The sequence below is a fragment of the Sceloporus undulatus genome, chromosome 3 (assembly GCF_019175285.1).
Source record: "Sceloporus undulatus isolate JIND9_A2432 ecotype Alabama chromosome 3, SceUnd_v1.1, whole genome shotgun sequence".
NCBI lineage: Eukaryota > Metazoa > Chordata > Lepidosauria > Squamata > Phrynosomatidae > Sceloporus > Sceloporus undulatus.
In genome coordinates, this window is record NC_056524.1 from 175,411,253 (window position 1) to 175,431,665 (window position 20,413).

General features: G+C 39.8%; 1 long non-coding RNA gene across 1 annotated transcript in view; it reads left to right on the forward strand.

Moving 5' to 3' along the window:
- The first annotated feature begins 202 nt into the window (after positions 1–202).
- Positions 203–20,413, forward strand: part of LOC121926419 — a 33,783-nt gene continuing 13,572 nt past the window's right edge. Inside the window, exon 1 of the long non-coding RNA XR_006103013.1 lies at positions 203–530. This is a non-coding gene — a long non-coding RNA (uncharacterized LOC121926419). The remainder of the gene's footprint in view (positions 531–20,413) is intronic.

Sequence of the window (20,413 nt, forward strand, 5' to 3'; positions counted from 1 at the left end):
TGTTTTTGTCCTTGGTTAAGATGGTATGGGGAGAGTATCTTTAGCAGGCTGGCCCCTCCTCCTCTGGCCATGTGGCAACTGGGCAAAGTCCAGGGAATTTAAAGTCCATTTGCATGTCAACAAGGTCTCCTTTTTTGCAATCCAATATGTCTCTATTCCTGTGAGGCCACAGGCATCTTTATATGCAGAGAACAATGGATTCTTCAAGAAGTCTCCTGCTTTTGCATCAGGAACATTTTGGTAGGTAGGTAAGAAGCATGGAGGAATCCATTGTCCTCTGCCTACAAAGAGGCAAAGGCACCCCTTCTTTACCTCTTCCTGCACTGAGTTAATTGAATGCAAATAATTTTTGCACTTTCAACTCAGTTTCAGCTACTTAAGTAAGCTGTGGACAAATAAGGAAAGTAGGAGAAAGACAGAGAAAGTAGGTCATTTAAAAGCAGCTTATAGGGTGAGACAACAGAGGATTAATAAGGACAGTCCCTGCCAAACCAGGATAGTTGGACGTTATGGGAAATGTCAAGTTCCTGGTAAGCCATAGTACATTGTGTCCTCCATTGAGTGTGGTTTGTCACATGCTGTGCAGTTCTAACATACAAGACAACTGCTCTCTGGATTTCTAGCTGTTTTATCATAGTCACTGTACTATATTACATGGTGCTTTCTTTTTAATAGATTTCATTGCATTGTTATCTAATGTCACATAGTGACCTCATTTTATTAGATTTCATTTGTATTTTGACTGCTGCTTTTTAATTGCTATATGTTGTTTTGATGTCCACTGATGAATGATGCAATTATTTAATAGAGTAAATAGAGTTGGTCATTCAGCCTTTTCTCAGAGCTTTCCCTGGTAACCTTTTGTTATGCAGTTTCATTAAGTCTGTGTATCTCCACAAAATATAATAACTGAGAGTGGCTTTTGAAGTTTTTAATAAGTTCTGTTGCAACAGGAAGCACTTATAAATTACACTTCATGTTTTTGTACTGCTTCTATATTTACAGGGACATAAACATCCTGCCTCTTATATGCCGAGAGAGTGTACACACATTGGTCACATATTCTTTTATCAAATGTGTGTGTGTGTGTGTGTGTGTGTGTGTGTGTGTGTGTGTGTGTATATATATATATATATATGGAAAATGGATCATCATTGGTTACTATTTCACCAATTTTAGAACATCTGAGACTAGCTGAAACAGAATTAACCAAAAGTGATTCTGTGGAGAGTACACAGACTTTACAAAGAATATGAACATCAAGGACTTATAAAAAAAGGTATCAATAATATGATGAGCTATCTCTAGATGTTGGACTGCATCTCTCAGACTCTGTTTGATGGCCTCCATCAAGGAGAAGCCTACCACATGACTACAGAAAACATTTTGCTAGTATAGCAAGGAAATGGTTCACAACCGAGTTAAAGAAAGGATGTGGTGCCTCAGTGTTTAAGACACGGTCTCTGATGATTGCAAGGTCAGCAGGTTGAGGCCCAAGTGCCACATGATGGACTGATCTCCCATCACCAGGGACGTAGCCAAGGGGGGGGTTCTTGGGGTCCGGACCCCCCCTTCCATTAGAAAAATGAATGATGTGTGCTGCTGTGCTGCCGCACCCAAGCCCCAATATAATGGCGGCACTTAGTCTGGACCCCCCCTTCCTAAAATTCTGGCTACGTGCCTGCCATCACTAGTCCCAGCTTCTGCCAACCTAGCAGTTCGAAAGCATATAAAGGTCCAAGTAGATAATTAGGTACCATTTTGGTGGGATGGTAACAGCATTTTGCACAGTCATGCTGGCTACATGATAACAGAGTTGTCTTTAACAATGCTGGCTCTTAGCTTAGTAATGGAGATGAGCACCTCCTCCTACAGTCAGACATGAAAACCTTGTCAAAGGAGAACTTTAACCTTTATCTAGAGTTAAAGAATGTTACAGAAGAAGTGAATTGGGATGGCAAAGCTTCAAGGTTCAGGTGTATGAAAACAGATTCCTAAATTTTGATCCAGAAGTGTGAATGAAAACCAAGAAAATCATGAGATTTCCCATTCTGTGGCTGGTCACAGAGCACTTCATGCTGCTGTGTTTTCTCGTGTCACTATTGCAAATGTATATTGAAAGTATTGGAGGGACACTTTTCCTATTTGCCTCATTTTGGGAACATCTGAGTCATGTTGCTAGGGCTAATCAGATGAGAAGGGATGGCTGCCTGCTAACCAGTGCATCTCATATTGCCTGTGCAAATGCTTGCCAGCACAAACATGAGCAAAGCCGTTTGGCTGGCAATGCATATGGAGGTTGGTTTTTATTTTCCTGCCAGATGTCTGTGACTGAGACAGTGTGAATGATGCTTTGATTCACATAATGAATAATAAGATGGATTTGCTTTGAGCTTAGAGTTGGCAATACTTATCTGAGAGAAATCTGTCCAAAAGATAAATTGTTTGGACATGGGACCATGAACTTTGTAAAGGAAACCACAAAAGAAAAGAAGGTGATAGTTGTGTGAAGTTTTCTGGCAACCTGTGCTCATTTCACAGACCATCTATCTCTACTAATAAGTAAAAACAGGAAATGCTGTGTATTGTGTAGAGAAGAGCAGTCCTAAATTGCATGAACAGGCTGACATTGAAAATGGAGAACAGAGAGACCAATGCCCATTATTTTGAAAAAAGTGGTGGAAAATGATGGTGTAAACAAGATATTTTGAAGATACCAGTTGTAATACCTTGTGCTATCCAGGCCTAGTGCTTAAATATTTTTGACCTGGTTATAGAGATGTCAGGTCAAGGCCATCCTAGGAATAGAGATTTCAGGTCCAAAAGCTTGGTCCTAAAGATGGCCCTAATGATATAACAGGGAGCAGCCTGGATGTCTGTTGGTAACTGCCTTCAAGTTGACTTCAATCTCTGGCAATCCTGTGAATGAGACATCTCCAACACTCCTTATCTTCAACAGACCTGCTCAGTTACTGAAAGTTCAAGCCATGATCAAGCTGCTTGGCAGCACCTATGGTGCCGCTTCACAGGCACAAAAAGGAGCTGGAAAAACTGGCTCCTTCTTGTGCTCTGAGGAGGCCAGATCGGTGCCATGACGTGTGTTTGCCGTGGCACTGATCTGGGGCAGAAAGGGGTGGCGTCTTGATGCCCCTTCTTGTCTGTTTGTACAGGGCCTTAGTTTCTGCATAAGAACATGCAGAGAGAAAAAAAAAACCATGGGGTACTGTCTGAGTTACTCAATTAAAGCTGCTTCTGCTTCCTTTTAGTATCTGTATGACATTGTGCATATTCATAGCAATATTCATTTGTTAAGTGATGTGGTACTATATAGTTCTGCTCGTTTGCATCCTAACACAAAGAAGGAGTCTTTGTTTATATTTGAATATCTGTGTTGTCAGTATGAAAATTGTATTTGAAAGTGATTAAAGTTTTGAGCAGGTCTCTTGTGCTTGGATGTATTTTCAGTAAAATGCATTCAGAAAATATGTCTGGCAGGGTTGTGACTGTTTAGGAGCGACAATATACACAGAACCTGGCACTGTGGGATGTGCTTTCTGATATAGAGGAAAAGGCTGAATTGCATAGTCTGACATCCTTTCCAGCTTGCTTGTCCTGTAGTTCTGTAAGGCAACTGCCTAACCATACCCCTAGTGGTTGCACTGGGACAAAGACTTCATGTTGCGATTTACCCATTCTTGTTAGTTATCTACATTGTGCCATGATCAAAAGAGATAAGCCTCTTGCCTCCATAAGCTTTCAATATAAAGTTATGCAATGAGAGATAAGACAGGGATGTAGCAACAGAAAAGGAAAGTCACTCCATGCATACTCATTTTTCATAGGAACGTCAGCTTTTCCAGGGCAAGGATTACTGTTTCATTGACTAAAAGTTTATGATTTGTGGGTTGCACTTCACTATTCCTTCCCCTGTGAAACCCAGGTCAGCCCATTTTTAGTAAAGTTAATGCAAGACTGCATTTGTGGCTATATTTTCTTGGATATAGGGAATATGTACAGCCTTTTTCTAAATCCAGTTTTTTTTCTCACTCCCACTTCCATGTCAGATGTCCATGAAATCAAGGTGCTATCTCACTAGTACTCCATCCTGCTTCTATTGTGCTGAGCTGATTTACTGACATGGATGTTAATTCAGCTGTGTGTGTGTGTGTGCGCGTGCATGTGTGTGCTTTAAAGTCATTGATTTATGTTGTTCTTTTAGCTCTGCTGGGTACTTTGGCAGCAGAACTGTATGACACTATGCATATTCATAGCAACATACATTTGTCAAGTGACAGAAAACCAAATAGTTCTGTTATGAAGGATGAACAGCAAAAATCTGTTTTTCTTCTCAGGGCCAATCCAAGGCATTTTGCTGTGTGCAGTAAGGGATAGTATTCCCCACCTCACCCCTCTTACATTAGGCAGCCAGCTAGACTGGTAGTTAAATATTTCTTTAACACTGATTAATTGTTATGTACACAACACTGTTTCCATTAAGAAATTACTGTTCCATCCTTTATTTCACTTGCAGAATACTGCTGACATTTTATGTATACATTTTAAAATTAGTCAATGTGGCTGCTATGCTTTTTAAATCTACTCTCTGCTGAAGCAAGACTTTTACAATTTTCAGTTAATCTGAGGAGCATGTAGGTAGACTCAATACATGCATATTACATATCTTGTTGCAGGAGGTTGGGAGAGCCACCAGATGAGAGAAGAACCTGTTTTTGGGAAGTATTTTTTAAAAGATGAAGGGAAAATCAAGAGTGGGCAGAACATATGTTCTCCGACTGTAGTTAGAGGTTAATGGAAATTGAGTTGGTTCTTGACTTCTAAAGAGAAAAGTAGTGGATTGTTAATCCCAATAGTTCCACTGTACAGACCATTCTCTTATACTTCTTTATATAGTCTCTGTTAAGTTTGAGGTGCATCAATATTTTTTCCATTTTTAAACAAAAATAAGCTAGTTTATGTAGAATACCAAGACAAAGGGTGAGGAATGATCAGCTTTTGAATGATCATTCAGATGGGAAATGTTTAAAAAGAGTTCCCATGTGAAGTTGAAGGTTTTCATGGCTGACATCCATAGTTTTTTGTGGGGTTTTCAGCCTATGTGGCCATGTTCTAGAAAAGTTTATTCCTGTCATTTCACCAGCATTTGTGGCTGGCATCTTCAGAGAATGCTGGCAAGGAAGAGAGTAGGATGATATATATATTGTGATCCTGTGTAGGGAGGAGTGATTTCCATGTTAATCTGTATATTGTTCTGTTGTTGAATGGTGAGGCTTCAGGGTAGGAGACTATGCAAAGAGGATTAGTGTCTGTTTAACATGTCTTCACAAACTACACATTTCTACCATCAGTTCCCTGAACAAATACAGAGGGCCACAATTATCATACCTAAGATGTTTAACTGATGCTTCATTCAGCAGATAATGGTTTCCTTAAGAAACACAGTTATAGGTATTGCTACATTCATTATTTATAAATGATTATCTGGAAAGAGTAGGTCTTTTATCCAATAGTAGTTAAGACACTGCATATGCAACAGTTCTAGCATGTGGCAAAATATGACCCAGTAACTGTTATTGTATTATGAAATCTACCTATTGCAGACTGGCTCAGTTCTAATTGGACCAGTGAAACCTATTTCAGTAACGAACTAAGTAATGGTTGAACAAGTATGTGATAGCCTGAAAACCTCCACTCCCCTGGGTGCCATAGATTACCTTAAAGCATACAGGGCCAGCTACCTGAAAATGTAGCTTTGTTCTCCAGAAGTGGTCAACAGCTAGATAACTGTTACTTCATCTTCCTTGAAACTAACATCTGCTGCCTAAAGTGATCACCTCTCCATACGTAATATTTAGACAAGACACACATCCCCACCTCCAGCTTTCTGAGTATGCAATTAGAATTGGGAGAAAAATAAGATGAAATAATAATCTGAAACAAGGCTACAAGCTTGAGAAGTTTGAAAAGTTAAGAAAAGATGGTGGAATACACACAAAAACATGGTAGAGTCATTCTTAGTATGGTTTTTGAATACAATTCTTGATAAAGGATTACGGGTAATTCAGCAGAAGACAAAGCATACTTCATTATAACAGCAACCTGTAGGAATGTTTAGAGCAGTGGTTCCCCACCTTTTCTATCTTCCACACTACAGGGAATGTTTGATTAATGTTCTCACTTTCTACAAAAGTAATACACATTTGAAGGTGTAAAAATCTAGTTTCTAATTTTTTGAACCACAAATTGAGTCACATACAACACAGCAGGGGAACACATTGTTGTTGTTTTTTAAAAAAGCTTTTAACTCAATGCATAAAATGCAACTCTTAGGCCTGGTCCAGATGGACAGGATAGGATGTCCTCATCACATGCAAGGGGCGGCGCTTCTAGACGCCCTTCGCCCCTTACACGTGACGAGGGCGTCAAAATGGCGGTGCCTTGTACAAATGGGCACTGCCATTGTTACATGCTGGACACATAGCGTCTGCACGTCACAGCGCCATTATGATGTCACGAGTGCACCATTGGTGCACTGAGATGTCATAATGGTGTTGCAAGAAGAACCGACTTTTTGCGGGTTCTTTTTGGTCTGCGGGGAAGTCCCACAGTTTGGAGGCTGCTGCTTCCCTGTGGACCAAAACTAACCGGGAGACCATCCTTTTTGGACAGTCTGTTCCATGCCTAAATTGAGCAATTAGATTCTAATTTATTTAGAAAAGAAGAGTGATGACTCAAGACTTGTCACTGAACGACATAAGCCACTCTTTGGCATTCCTCCTGAAATTCCATCTCACACCCAAGGTTGGGAACTCCTGGTTTAGAGTGAAATCACTAGGAAAGTTGGCTGCTATGGGGAACCAGGCTGCTGGGCAGCCAGGTAGTCACAGTGCTGCAAGCCAGCTACTTTGCCTCCCTGTTCCTGTTGTGGGAGGAGGAAGATATGAAAATTAGTAAGAAAATGGCAGCGACAGCTCCTTCTCCCCTCAAGGTTGCAGCATGTCCTGCATATAGTTCCAGGGAGGCAATATGTTTTGAACACCTGCTAGACCAAAGGTGGTAAGCAAAAGAAAGATACTGAATTTTTCATCTTCATTATCTCCTCCCCAGACACTCAGGTGCAATTGTTCTCTGAGGGCCAGAAAATGATTTACACTGTATTTCCCCCTCACCAAACTTGAAATATCAGGATTCTGTAGGACATGTTCTGGCAGTTAAAGTGGTGTCAACCTGCTTTCATTCTGCAGTGTGGCTACACTCTGTGTGCCTCTAACACGTAATTGTCTTTCACCTACATGCTTTTTATTGCCTTTGCTTGCACAAGGAATTTTGTGACTTCTTGGCTTGCACTTTAGTTTCCCTGCTGTCAATCCTTCAGTACCTTATCTGTATGCAGAATTTCTTCAGACTCATTGGTCTGCTGCTTTAAGGTGAACTCTCTGTGTCTGTACTAGGTCTTGCCATGTTTGTTTTACACTACATCACTATCCCTGCTTGGGTCTCCCTGGGCAGGGTTAAGCGATCATGCACTTCCTGCCTTCCCACCTTCGATTAGGAAGTTGGTTAGTTTCTTATCCAAGCACTGTCACCAGCTCCTTAACATCATGTTTTAGCCCAAAAGGGTAAGAGCCATTTTTGTCTTTATACATTAGACTCTGTGTGGGTTAAAAAAAAAATCGCACTGGCAAAATGTAGTAGATTTGTTGGGATAATTTTTACCCCAGCTGTTTTTTGTATAAATATGTATATTTGTGGTGCCTGAAACTCTGCCTACCTTTAAGATCTAGTGGTGAATTCTACATTAAAATAAATGACTTAGTTCTAAAATATAGAAAGTGAGTTAATTAAAATCTCCATCCATTTTCAGTTTTGCTTTGTATTTGAAAGAGCAAACTGTCTTACAAATTGCTGAGATTTTTCCAGGAATGACGTTATTATTTACATTACTGTATTTTAGGAGATTATTGCACTGCTTTTTTTTGTCCTTCCTTCCTGACTTAGGCATGAGCTCAAACCTTTTAAGCATGGATTTTATTGCACACCTCTGTCTTCAAGCTGGAGGCATCCTGTATCCGATCATGGCATCCCATACAATATGCAGACTTCTCCCATACTTTGCAAAGAATGGAAAAATCCCATTCTTTCAAAAAACACCAGAGAAGTCCGGATTGGATAAGGGATGCTATGATCAGGTACGGCATGCCTCCAGCTTTGGCACAGAAACATGTGATAAAATCCATGCTTAAAACATTTCTGCCTGTGCCTAGGTCAGGAGAGAAGGATGAAAAGGGGCAGTGTGATAATTTCCTTATATTAGGGGAGCAATACTATTCCATGATAATCATGGATTTGATATGTCATTGCCTGTCTTTTATTCCCATTTGTCATTATTATTATTATTATTATTATTATTAACAACCTTTATTTATAAAGCGCTGTAAATTGACACAGCGCTGTACATACAGTTTTTTTAGACGGTTCCCTGCCCTCAGGCTTACAATCTAAAAAGACACCACACAAAAGGAGAAGGGAGTAGTGGTGGGGCAGGGGATGAGGTCCAGCAGTTCCTCTCTACCTCCAAGGCCTGGACCAAGGCAGGTGGACTGGAGGGAGGGCTTGGCTTTGTAATGGATGGTTAATCTTCATCCAGGGAGGCAAGCAACAATTATGCAAGGCCTGGGAACGCTTCTCTGAACAGGATGGTCTTCAACTCTGTTTTGAAGCTGGTTAAAGAAGTGATGGCACTTGTTCGCAGGGGAAGAAGATTCCAGGAGTGAGGGGCAGTGAGTGAAAAGGGGCGAATCTGAGATGGGGCAGAGGAAATCCTGGGTTGGGACAGCAGACCTTGACTACCAGAATGGAGGGCCTGTGTGGGAAGGTAAGGAGAAAGAAGGTCTGATAAGTAAGGAGGGCAGGAGGGGGCCCCCTTATACTGAATGCGGAAAGGGAGGGGGAGCCACAGTGAAGGATGCAGGAAAGGAGAGATATGGTCAGAGTGGTGGGCGGATGTTATAATGCGTGCAGCTGAATGCTGAAAAGAAATTAAAGGACGGAGGTGAGAAAGAGGAAGCCCTGCCCGAAGGATGTTACAGTAATCAAGTTGTGAGATCACTAAGGCATGGACCAGGATCTTGACAGTAGAGGCGAGCCCCACCGAGTGGCCTCTGCTTGCTTAAATGTCCCACCAGACCATCTTAACTGACCAAAGAAATAACTTCTGAGTGAAATTGTAGGTCTTTGGGTCTACCATCATTACTTTTCTTTTTCTGCATGATTTTAACATCTTTGCCTGATGCTGAAGCCAGTGAAGCTTCAAAGCTTGCATGATGTCTTTTGTGAATTTCACTTGGTCCAATAAAGGTATCAGTGTTTTATGGATTCTGTTGTATTTTGCTGGATGGCTAACATGGCTACACCTGATATGTTTCCATGTTGTTGTTGTTTCGCTTGTTTGTTTACTTATTAGATGTTTTGGAATGTGGAAATAAGAAATGAGGAATTAATGACTCCAGGAATATTGGCTGTCCAAAGGTGTAAAAACCTAAGACAAATCCATTGTTTAAAGTGGGTAGCTAGCTCCCCTGAGTTTGAATGTTCTCCAGAATCTTAATGGCCTTGCATCCACTAGGGTTTGATTCTCCCCCTTTTCCAGATGTATGTGTATCAGAGAAAGTTGTCACCAAACTATAATCAAAGGAGGGAGGAGGACCCTGGTAGATAGTTTTGAAAATATATCAGCCTGTGCATGTAAATGCCCACATGCTTGAAAATGACTGTATTAGTTAAAGAGAAGTTCCAGTTACATGAGAGTTACATGAGTGCTGTTGAATGGTATAGTCTGACACTGCCACCTACCAAGTGCCCAGAACTATGCAACAAGATGGTTTTAAAAATACATGAATAAAACCATCTGATTTCTGGACTTATATTGATTTTAGTTCAAAGAAAGGTCAAGTAGAAAAATAACTCCACTGGCTAACCTTGTCCTTACAACTTCAACAGCTACGCCAACTTAAAGCTGAAATTACCATGCTATTATCATCTCTCCCAAGGCCAGTCACAATTGCCTCAAGGCTAAGTGTGTTTCACATTTTCTCCTGCAGATAAACTGGTCTTCATGACAAGCTTTCAGAACAGTACAGTTGTGACAGCAAATGTCCTTGCACATATATTTGCATGCAGGCAAGATAGTACAGATCAGCTGAGATGCTCCTCACAAGTGCTTTTTTAAATTGGCACTAATCTATGGTAAAAGCCTGATGCAGAAAGGGCAAGAACTCAGTTTTGCCTCAGCAAATACAGAGTACTTATTTGTAGCAATATTGTATGGACATTCCTGGCTAAATATGTATTATTAATATTTTGCTAAATTTGTATGAAGACTGTGTAATTTCTTCTATTTCAGCTCAAACCAATTACATTTCAAATGAATGTGAATTTATGGCTATGAGTTCTGAAATAGGAACTGGAAAGAGAGAATATGAAATAATTTGGCAGCATTCTCTTTTTCTTATTTATGGGTATGATAGAAGCTAGGCAGCAACTGTTCACGTGTATTGAAAAGTAAATAGCTCCAATGAAAAGGGTTGATTTTGTGGGATCATCATGACAATCCCATTACCTCCTGTAGTATCAGTTCCAGTATTTGACTAGAGGGGTGTCTGTGCTTTTTGGATAGTTTCAGTGAATCTCTCGTTCAGAAACACTGTTGGCTTTTTAATATCCCCCACTGGCTTATTATTGTCATATGCTTAATTCATCACAGTTGAGAAACCCCACCTGCTTGCTTTTGATGGCAGTTTTAAAATTTGGAATGATGGGAATGAAAAAAAAATTAGATGGCAATGGCAATCAGAAGCTCCCCACTCTGTGAATGGAGGCATTTAAAATAGGGGAGAATTTACTTAGGCAACTAAGGCTGCATTGACACTGCAGAAATAATTTAGTTTGACATCACTTTAACTGCCATGATTCAGTGCCATGGAATTCTGGGAACTATAGTTTTATGAGACATTTAGCCTTCTCTATCAGAGCTCTGGTGCTACAGCAAACTACAAATCCCATAATTCCATAGGACTGAGTCATGGCAGTTAAAGTAGTATCAGACTGGACTGTTTCTGCAGTACAATGCAACCCATGAAGGGTCAGTGTGGTGTAGTGGTATGAGTGTTGGACTATGACTCTGGAGAACAGTGTTCAAATCCTCATCTCACCATGAAACCCAATGGGTGACCCTGGTCAAGTCACACTCGGAGGAGAGAATAGCAAACCCCCTCTGAAGAGGCTTGCCAAGAAAACCCCTATGAATTGCCATAAGTCAGAAACAACTTAAAGGCACATAACAACAACAACAACAACAACAACAACAACAACAACATAGAAACAACAGAATAAGGGTAAGGGTAACAAAATCCAAATGAATTGCTTATTTCATCAAGGCTCTAGCAGGTCTTTGCACCAGTCCTGTCAAACTATAGTTATTAAAGACCTTTTGCTGCTGTTGTTATTAACTGCGCTCGAGTCGATCTCGACTCACCGTGACCCTATGGACGACACATCTCCAAGACTCCCTTTCCTCCACTGTTCTGCATCGCTCTTGTAAACTGATAACCACATTCTCCTTAATAGAGTCCAATCATCTGGCATGTGGCCTTCCTCTTTTTCTACTTCCCTCCAACTTTCCTAGCATTATTGTTTTTTCTAGTGAATCCTCCCTTCTCATGATGTGTCCAAAGTATGACAGCCTCAGTTTTGCCATCTTGGATTCTGACTTGGTGTGCTGTAGGACCCGTCAGTTTGTTTTCTTGGCCATCCACGGGATTCTGTTCCTGGTGATTTATTTTTTGCCATATCTCTCTAATTGCAGCTTCCACTGCAATGGAAGTACAAGGGCAGATGAAGCAAATGGAAGGAGAGCAGCAGCAGCAGCTGCTAAGAAGTGAATAGGCAGGGATGTGAAAAGAGCAACAATTTAAGATAAATGGGATGGACTAGGAAAAGGAGATATTTAAATTGAGTTATTTAAATGGATATTTAGGGGGCTAGATGGAGTCTTTTCCTCCCTCCCTCTTATTAGAGAGTTACAGTTGGATATTTGTTTGACCATAACTCCAGGTTTCTACATATCTACAACTTCTGACCAGGTTGCTTCCACTGCCCTGTACTCTCCAAATTTTTCTTTTCTTTCAAGACACATCTATCTAGCTCCAGCGGACTCCCCTACCTCTACATTCTCCTGAACCACTACATTTAAACATCTCCTATTCCTAGTCCATCTCATTTTTCTTAAGTTGCTGACCTTTTGATATCCTTGCCTGTTCATTTCTTAGCCACTGCTGCTGCTCTCCTTCCATTTGCTTCATCTGTCCTTGTACTTCCATTGTTATTCTCTAAGATTCAGGAAACTTGAGCAAAGGAAACTACAGATTTCACCAATTCAGTCTGAGTGGATAATACAAAAAATTCTGGAGAGGGGAAAAGGACCATTTTCATTTATTTCATTGACTGAAAATATGAGGTGTGACTCAGGTAAAATAAGTAGTTCATTCCTATTTTTCAAGTAGTTAGTTCCTATTCTTGCAAGTCAAATATAAAGAACTCAGGAGTAGTGCTCAAATTGTGGCAGGAAGTAAATGATAGCCCTTCATGAATTTCCCATACACCATATCCTACCTCTCACCAAATTTAGTGAAATGATGTCTGCATGAGGATCATAAAGTCAGGACTATTTCAGATCCTGAGATTTCAAGGCCAAAACGTGAAACTGAGGGATGGCAGTTTATGATAGCACAAGATTCAGGCCTTCCTGATACGACAAGAGGCAGCTCCTGATGACTCCCTTAATCATGATAACTTAAGCATTAATCACAGTTATGTAGAAGATGTCTTTCAAAGAAAACGTACCAAATCTGACAGATATGTATATACACACATTTATCAAGGCAGTGCACTTGCCTTGAGATTCCTCCCCCTCAGCCTGAGAACTCAAGAAGGGCCAGTTGCTGAAATCTGCAAACTCTAGTCCCCATCCTAGCATACCCTTCTCAAACCAGTAGCTAAGTAACACATTACAAAAGAATGATGGTTCTGTTCCCCTATATTTCAACCACTGACTAGAACTTTCCAGAAATCAGTTGTTATTATCCAGGAAGCAACTATTAAATGCCTTAGCTGAGTACTTAGTTACAAGGCTGAACTCTCAAAATCTCCTAGCATTTATCTTCACTGACACATTCTTTAAAGGGTCTGACTTTAGTTGATTAAATAATAATAGGCTGTCACAACCAGGAGGTATTCATTTTAAGAATCTAGAAGATTTTTATATATGAAAAGTTTATTACTATTAGCTGGGTTATAGTAATAAGGCTAATTACTATTGGTATTATTAATTAATAAAAGTATTAAATAATTCAGGATGACATTCCCTTTACTGCAATCTTCTTAATAAATACATTGGGGGGGGGGAGGGAAATCTTCTGTTGTATGTATGGCTACTGAATTTCGGACTGTATGTTGTTGTTGTTGTTGTTGTTATTATTATTATTATTATTATTATATTATTTATCCTTAGAAGTAGCATTCACATGTAGCAATGATGACAGACATAGAGCAATGATGATCATAGTAGAGCTGGAACTAAAGCTCTGGGCGTTGCTGCTTCTACTTTGTGCTGTAGTTTGGTGAACTTGATGGCCATGGAAGAAATAGACTAGAAACCCTAAATGAATAGGAAAAATGTTTTCTTTTAAAAAAATAGTGATGCTGCAAGTGAGGCCACTAGTGTTGACATATCTATTCATGAATGATGCAAAGGGGCATGACAGATCTGTGATTTCATCTCCAGCAGCTTAAGTTCATTGCACATCACAGTGATACTTGTAAGTCCATTTGTTATCCTGTAGAAGGACTAAGTGCCCAAACTGAAAGGCATTCTGGCACTGGGTGTTACCTGTGACTTGCTCAAAGTCACTCTGTGGATTTCCATGGTTAAGCAAGAATTTGAGCCTTCATTCCTAGAGTTGCAGTCCTCCACTCAAACGTCTCTACCATGCTGCTTTTACCATAACAATACTGTAAGAGGCTTGTGATGGCTGAAAAGAGAGGACTGGGTCAGCCAAATAAAGAGGATTGCTTGCTGATGGCTATCACAGCAAGTAACAGATAAGCCTCTCTTGGATATCCTCCATCCATCCTGTGGCATCGCCATGTAGCTGGTGAGATAGGGCAGGACAGCTAAGTAAGGAGGATTATCTGTTAATGGCTATTTTAGCCAGTTCTGGGTGATGTAGATATCTGCTGAGACCTAATAATTTAATTCTGTTTTCATGTAAAATTTTCTTTGTTTTTAATTGTACTGTTTTTAATCTTGTAAGCTGCTCTGAGTCTCAGTTCTGGGAAAAGGGTGGGACATACTGTAAATAATAAGAATAATAATAGCAATAACAACAACTTGAACTTTCTGTCACCAATGTTTTTCTTTTTAAATTTATAACTTTGAATGAGAGATCAGAAGCTGAAATTGACAAGCTTGAAAAGTGTGCTGCCAAAATCTTGTTTACTTCTGACAGAGAAGGAAATACAGAATCACCTTCTAAAATTCCTGATCAGATTAAAATTATGCTGCCGTTCACACCAGCTGGATAAAAATAGAGCCTTCCTGCTTTTTTATTCTTCGGTTATTGTACTTATATTGGATCTGGAGTTCCAGTGTGTCAGCCCCTGAGCCTTTTCAAACTATAGAAAAAGATTTATGTGACATTTCTTTCCACCTGCTGAGTGCAACTGCTTGCTTTTTAATCTGATTGTAAAAAAAACAAAACCACATCAACTGGTTTTTCTCCCTTAAAAAGGAATGAACTATTTCACTGCAGTCTTTCCATATAATACACCTGACATGACTATGATAAGAACTTCATTCTCTGTAAATACTTTTAGAGGGCTGGGTATGGTGATACCCAGAAATCTTTTCAAAAGCAAGCATAAATAGAAGCATGATTATGCCAACACCAAAAGCAATTGGCTTGGAAGAGCTCTGGCTTTCTATCTCTTGGGCACTTATTTTGGTGTATGAGCCCCTTAGGATTGTTAAACAAGTGCACAAGTGGTCTTTCTTGCTGAAAAATAGGAAGAATATTCTGGAAAGCTGGGAAGAAAATAAGCATACACAGTTTCAGACTGAAAGAAAAATGAACAGTGAAGAGAGATTTCTAGAGTAGCTAGAAGCCACATAATAACATAATATTTAATGAAAGGAAGCAGAATATTGAAGAAAAGTAACCAGCCAACTTTAGAATGCTTCTCCCCAATACTATCATCAGCAGAGGAGCCTTTGCTGGCCTGTCATTGGAGAGACCAGCAGTTTAAACATAAACAGCACGCTTGGTGACCGTTAAGAGAGGTGGAGCTTCCTGCTTTTTTATACTTATGTTGGGTTGAGGCTTGCCTGCTCATCCCTCTCATTTGCAAGAAACACTGGCCCACTCTCCCACCTCAACAACAGTGTGAGAGTAACTTCAGGTCACTTTGAGCCTGGGTAGGAATTTTCCCCCTTTCCAAGGAATTTTTGCCTAACCCACACTGTCAGTTGGGGACTTTGACAATTGGCCTGGGATGTGGTCATAAATAGGTTTCACACATAGGTGGGAGGAGATAGAGGTCCAGGTGAACACCTCGGTACCCTCCTAAAGGGTGAAGGTAAGTCTCTGGAAATGATTTTTTGATCTTGTGACTAAACAGGATGGGAAAAAGACTTGTTTTGGGGCTGGACTGAAATTTACACCCTCACTTAAGTCTTGTGAGTTAAGTGGGGAGTCTTGAGTTGGCCTTCTGGATATGGGCAGGCTGTGGAGCAACACATTTCTGGATTGCCCTTGGGGCTCAGGTGTTTGTGCCCAGGGCAAGCTGGGGAATTGGTCTAGGAGCAGACTATTCCCACACAAGGTTCTCCCCCCTGGTTTTGGCAGATATCGAAGAAATAAAGTTAAATAAGTTGAGTTAAATAAAGGGCCAAGACAGATGGTCCAAAAGTGGTGTGCCATTGCCGATACTAGGGTTCGGGAGCACACAGTAATTACATGCTTCTGAACCCTAGCGCATGTGAATGCTGCCATGATTGTGTGGCCCTGCGAATAGGAGCTTCATTTCTGAGCTTCTTTTGGGCATGTGCATCATTAGTGCGGCAACTAAACATCCGCACCAACGATGCAGAGGAGAAAGAGGCCACCCCTTTCTCCTCTTTAGTGCCCGGGTGTCCGGGGGCATGAAGCCCCAAGGATAACCCTTTTCCGGGCCATGGAGAAGTGGCATTTTGGATTTCTGTCCTTTTTTCCCCCATCTATTATTTGTGAACTTTTGTTATATTCCAGTCATGGGAATTATCCCAGAAAGTCTCTGTTATACCTATAAAGTAATATTGGCTTTCCTGTGCTAAGAGTATAAGCTTGCCTTGTTTGTTTCTTAAAGTCTGTGCTTTGGTATATAGACATATAAAGCATTGATTTTTCTCATCTTGCCCTCTTGGAATCTATGTTGGAGACCATCACTTCAACTCGAGGTCTAGAATGTAAGAGTGTCAGTTTCACATATGGATGCTTTGCCTTTGTAATGTCTGGATGGGTGTGCTTTATTTGTCCTCCATGCAATAGGATTGGTAACCATGACTTTCTGCTCTAAGATTTGGGTTTTTTTTACTCAAAATAGTAAACACTTTCCAAAGATATTTTCTCTGGTTCAGACTAGTTAGTATTCTCTGCTTGACTTGGTTATTAATATTGGTGTTTATCTTCTTCTTTCTGACCCACTCCATTGGCCAGATCCACTTTCATTTTGCTACAATGGGCAGTGTCAATGTTGTTTTGCATAAAAGACTGAAGAAATACACCTGTGGAGCTACCTTTTCACTCAGAAGAATTTAGAAAAATGCAAGGCATGTCTGGCCTTTATAAAAAGGCACACACTCTATCAGAGCTGCTTGTCTTTGTTCTGCCCTTGTTGTGAGATACAGCCTGACAATCTGGCTAATCATAAGCAGTGACACTCCCCGAAAGCATGGCAGTAAAACAGATGCCATTAGCTTTCCCAGATTGCACTGCATACAGGAACACATTTTGGTTAAATGACAGTATCAGAATATTCTCACACAAACCACCGTCTGTTCAGTCAAAGATTATAAGAGTGTATATAGAATGTAAAATTAACACTATACAGTACTGATAAGAGGCTGTTGATAGTAAATGTGTAATGCATGTTATTTGAATGTATATCAAATTTATACTGCAATATATATTGATTCATACTTGTTAGGTTTTGAAGCAAAGGGAGATCTTCAGTAAACAAATGGGTTTTGACAAAGGAAGAGATTCAATAAATATCTTTGACCATCTTTGTAAAATAATTATTGGGTGGATAAATGTGTATGCAATGTTCTCACAATCCATTTAATACCACACAAGGTAAAAGAATGAGAGACAATGATCCTGATCATTTCAGCTACAAGTGTTTATTCTTCTCTGTGATCCTTGGTGGAAGTGGTGGATGTTCTTTTATATTGCTTAATCACTCATACAATTTGGACAGAAAATCTGAACACCAGTATCATGATTAAAAAAATGCTGATGTGAATATTTTAAACAACTCGGGAAAAACCTTGGTATCGATTATCCCAGGTAAGTGGGGTTTTTGGCAGTCCAAAATTTAATTGGATGCATTTGGTATGCATGTGAACAATGAAGATTCATCCTGGATTCATCCTGAATTATTTTCACCATCTAAATAACCCCTAAAACTCCAAGTGCAAAAAACCCCACCTACTCAGTAGAGCAATTGGCAACTGTTCCCATCAATGAACAGACATGAGCAGAATATTCATTAATATTCTTCATGAAAAACTGATGGATTCTCAAAAAGAAAAAAAAAAGAAAGACAGAGAAAAAGAAAAAAGGAAACCAGACATAACATTTTTTGCTCATGGTATTTCTGCTTGGCACTTGGCTTTACTATACAGAAAATACACGTTTAGGCAGAAAATCAGTATTTTCTGCAAAACATACTGATTCCAACACAAAAAAACACATTGAAACTGCATGCAGGTGGGGATTTTTTTTTTTACAGGGATCTGTGTAATTGAGTAATTTGCACACACACACACACACACACAGAGATACACATCCTTCCACAGAAACACCACTTCCATTTTTCCCTCAGTAACATCGCTTTTGCCTTTCATTGGAGTGTATTGTCACCTGTGTTGTGGGGGAGCAGAAACACCAAGTGACATAACAATCTCCATATTATTTGAACATTAGAACCACCCACTATAACAGTGATGGTGAACCTTTTGCAGACCAAGTGCCCAAACTGCAACCCAACCCCCACTTATTTATTGCAAAGTGCCACGTCCCTCTGGCTTTCTAGTAATGAACTCTGGCAAACTCTGTGCTGGGGCGACATCATGCATGCCCACAGGAAAGGCTCTGTGTGCCACATCTGGCATGCATGCCATAGGTTTGCCACCACTGCACTATAACATGTGGTGAGGTTTTTTTGGGGGGGGGTTGTAAAAATTATTATTCTGTTTCTTTCCACCAACCCAGTCTTTCCAACATCCAGTCTGACAGAGAATTCTGAAGAACTTGAAAGTGAGTGTGTGAATGGTTCAAAATCATCCCTCAAAATTGGCTGCCATGGAACGGATGAGGAATGGCTTGGTGACTCCCGCGGTATTGGTGGCATTCTCCTATGTGGTAACACTCGTTCTCCCCTGGTTCCATGCCATTCTGTTCCGTTCCCATTCCTGTAAGCAATAAGCTTAAGAGAGAGACAGAAAGTTTTTTAACAGAGGTGCTATACAACTTTATTTTTTTGGTTTTATTAATGGACTACACACAGATATATCCTTCCCTCCGCCTTTAAGTCATGTAGCTATTGGTAGCAGATCCCATATGTTTTGTCTCCCAAATATGTAACTTCAGTTAAAAGCTGCTGCTTTGAAGATTAGGTTTTGTTAATAGTGTCCATTCATGCTAATGGTATATAAACATTCCAAATGATGCCTGTATATGACCATGACTTCTCACTTTGATGTAGTTTGTCCTGTAAATCGAAAACAAGAGCACCTTAAAAGAAGTATTATCCTGTTTATTAATTATTAATTTTGTATGATATGGTATGTTAATTGTATTGTAAAGGCAATACAATCTTTTTGAATTAGTAGATTTAAAAAATAAAAATAAATTAATGACTCCTGATTTTAATTTCTTTTTTACTTAAACTAAGAAAGATCATGTTCAAGTTGGCAACTGTTTTATCTGTCAGATTTATCTTTTAACTTCAGTTCCTGGATTGATTGACATAATAGCTTCAGTACCCAGTTGCTGATTGTAATTTACAAGACAGATTCCATAATATTTTCTGTCTGACAGATGCCACCTATAGTTTCCTATTTGATTATGTATCACATTGTTCTAAAGTGTTCAGTGTCAAATGAATTATTTCTATAGTTGTGATTTGGTATCGGTACAGGGGAAAAAATGGATGCTGTTAAGATTGTTCCTTGCAACTTTCCTTTGCAAGCCATAGCATGATGACTTTGTTACTGCCCTTGTTTTCTCTGAAAATCCATGTTTCTTCTTTGTGTTAATAAAATCACCCTGCTGTGAACAACATTGGTGATAGAATTTCATAACCGTGTGTCTCTACAGTGGTATTCTGGACTTTAAACATTGAAAACAAACAGTGGAAATATATTTCTCTTTATACTGCCTGATGTCCCATGGCTTTATTTATGATAGCCTGTTGTTTTGTGTGAATAGAACTCGCAAGGGTCCCACAGGATCTCTTTGGCTGGTTGAAAGTAGTTCATTATTATTTTTTTGTAGTATGCAAGTTTTTTAATAATAAGATTTGGGGTTATTGCCCAAAACAAGTAAGTGAATATACAAGTGAATAGCATTTTTGGGGCATTTTGAGGCAATTAACTTCCAAGTTAATATACAAATTGATCTTTTAGATTTATAATGATCACAGCTGTATGGGAACAAATTTTATACTCACAACTCCAACTCCCGTATTTTCCGGCATATAAGACGACTGGGCGTATAAGACGACCCCCAACTTTTCCAGTTAAAATATAGAATTTGGGATATACTCGCCGTATAAGACTACCCCTCTTCCGACACACACCAAATAAAAATTTTAAAAATCAGATTTGATTTCAATAAGGTAATTTTAATTCAAATGCTTATGACATGCAGGTACTTAGCAGGAAAACTTATTGTATGCAAAGGCTGCTTGGATTGGTCAGCTCTCCCTGCCTGCCCAGCCCTCCCTGTCTCCAAGATTTTATTCTACCGTACTTGTACAGCGCTTCCCTTCCTGCTTTCATATGGTTGCCACATACGGA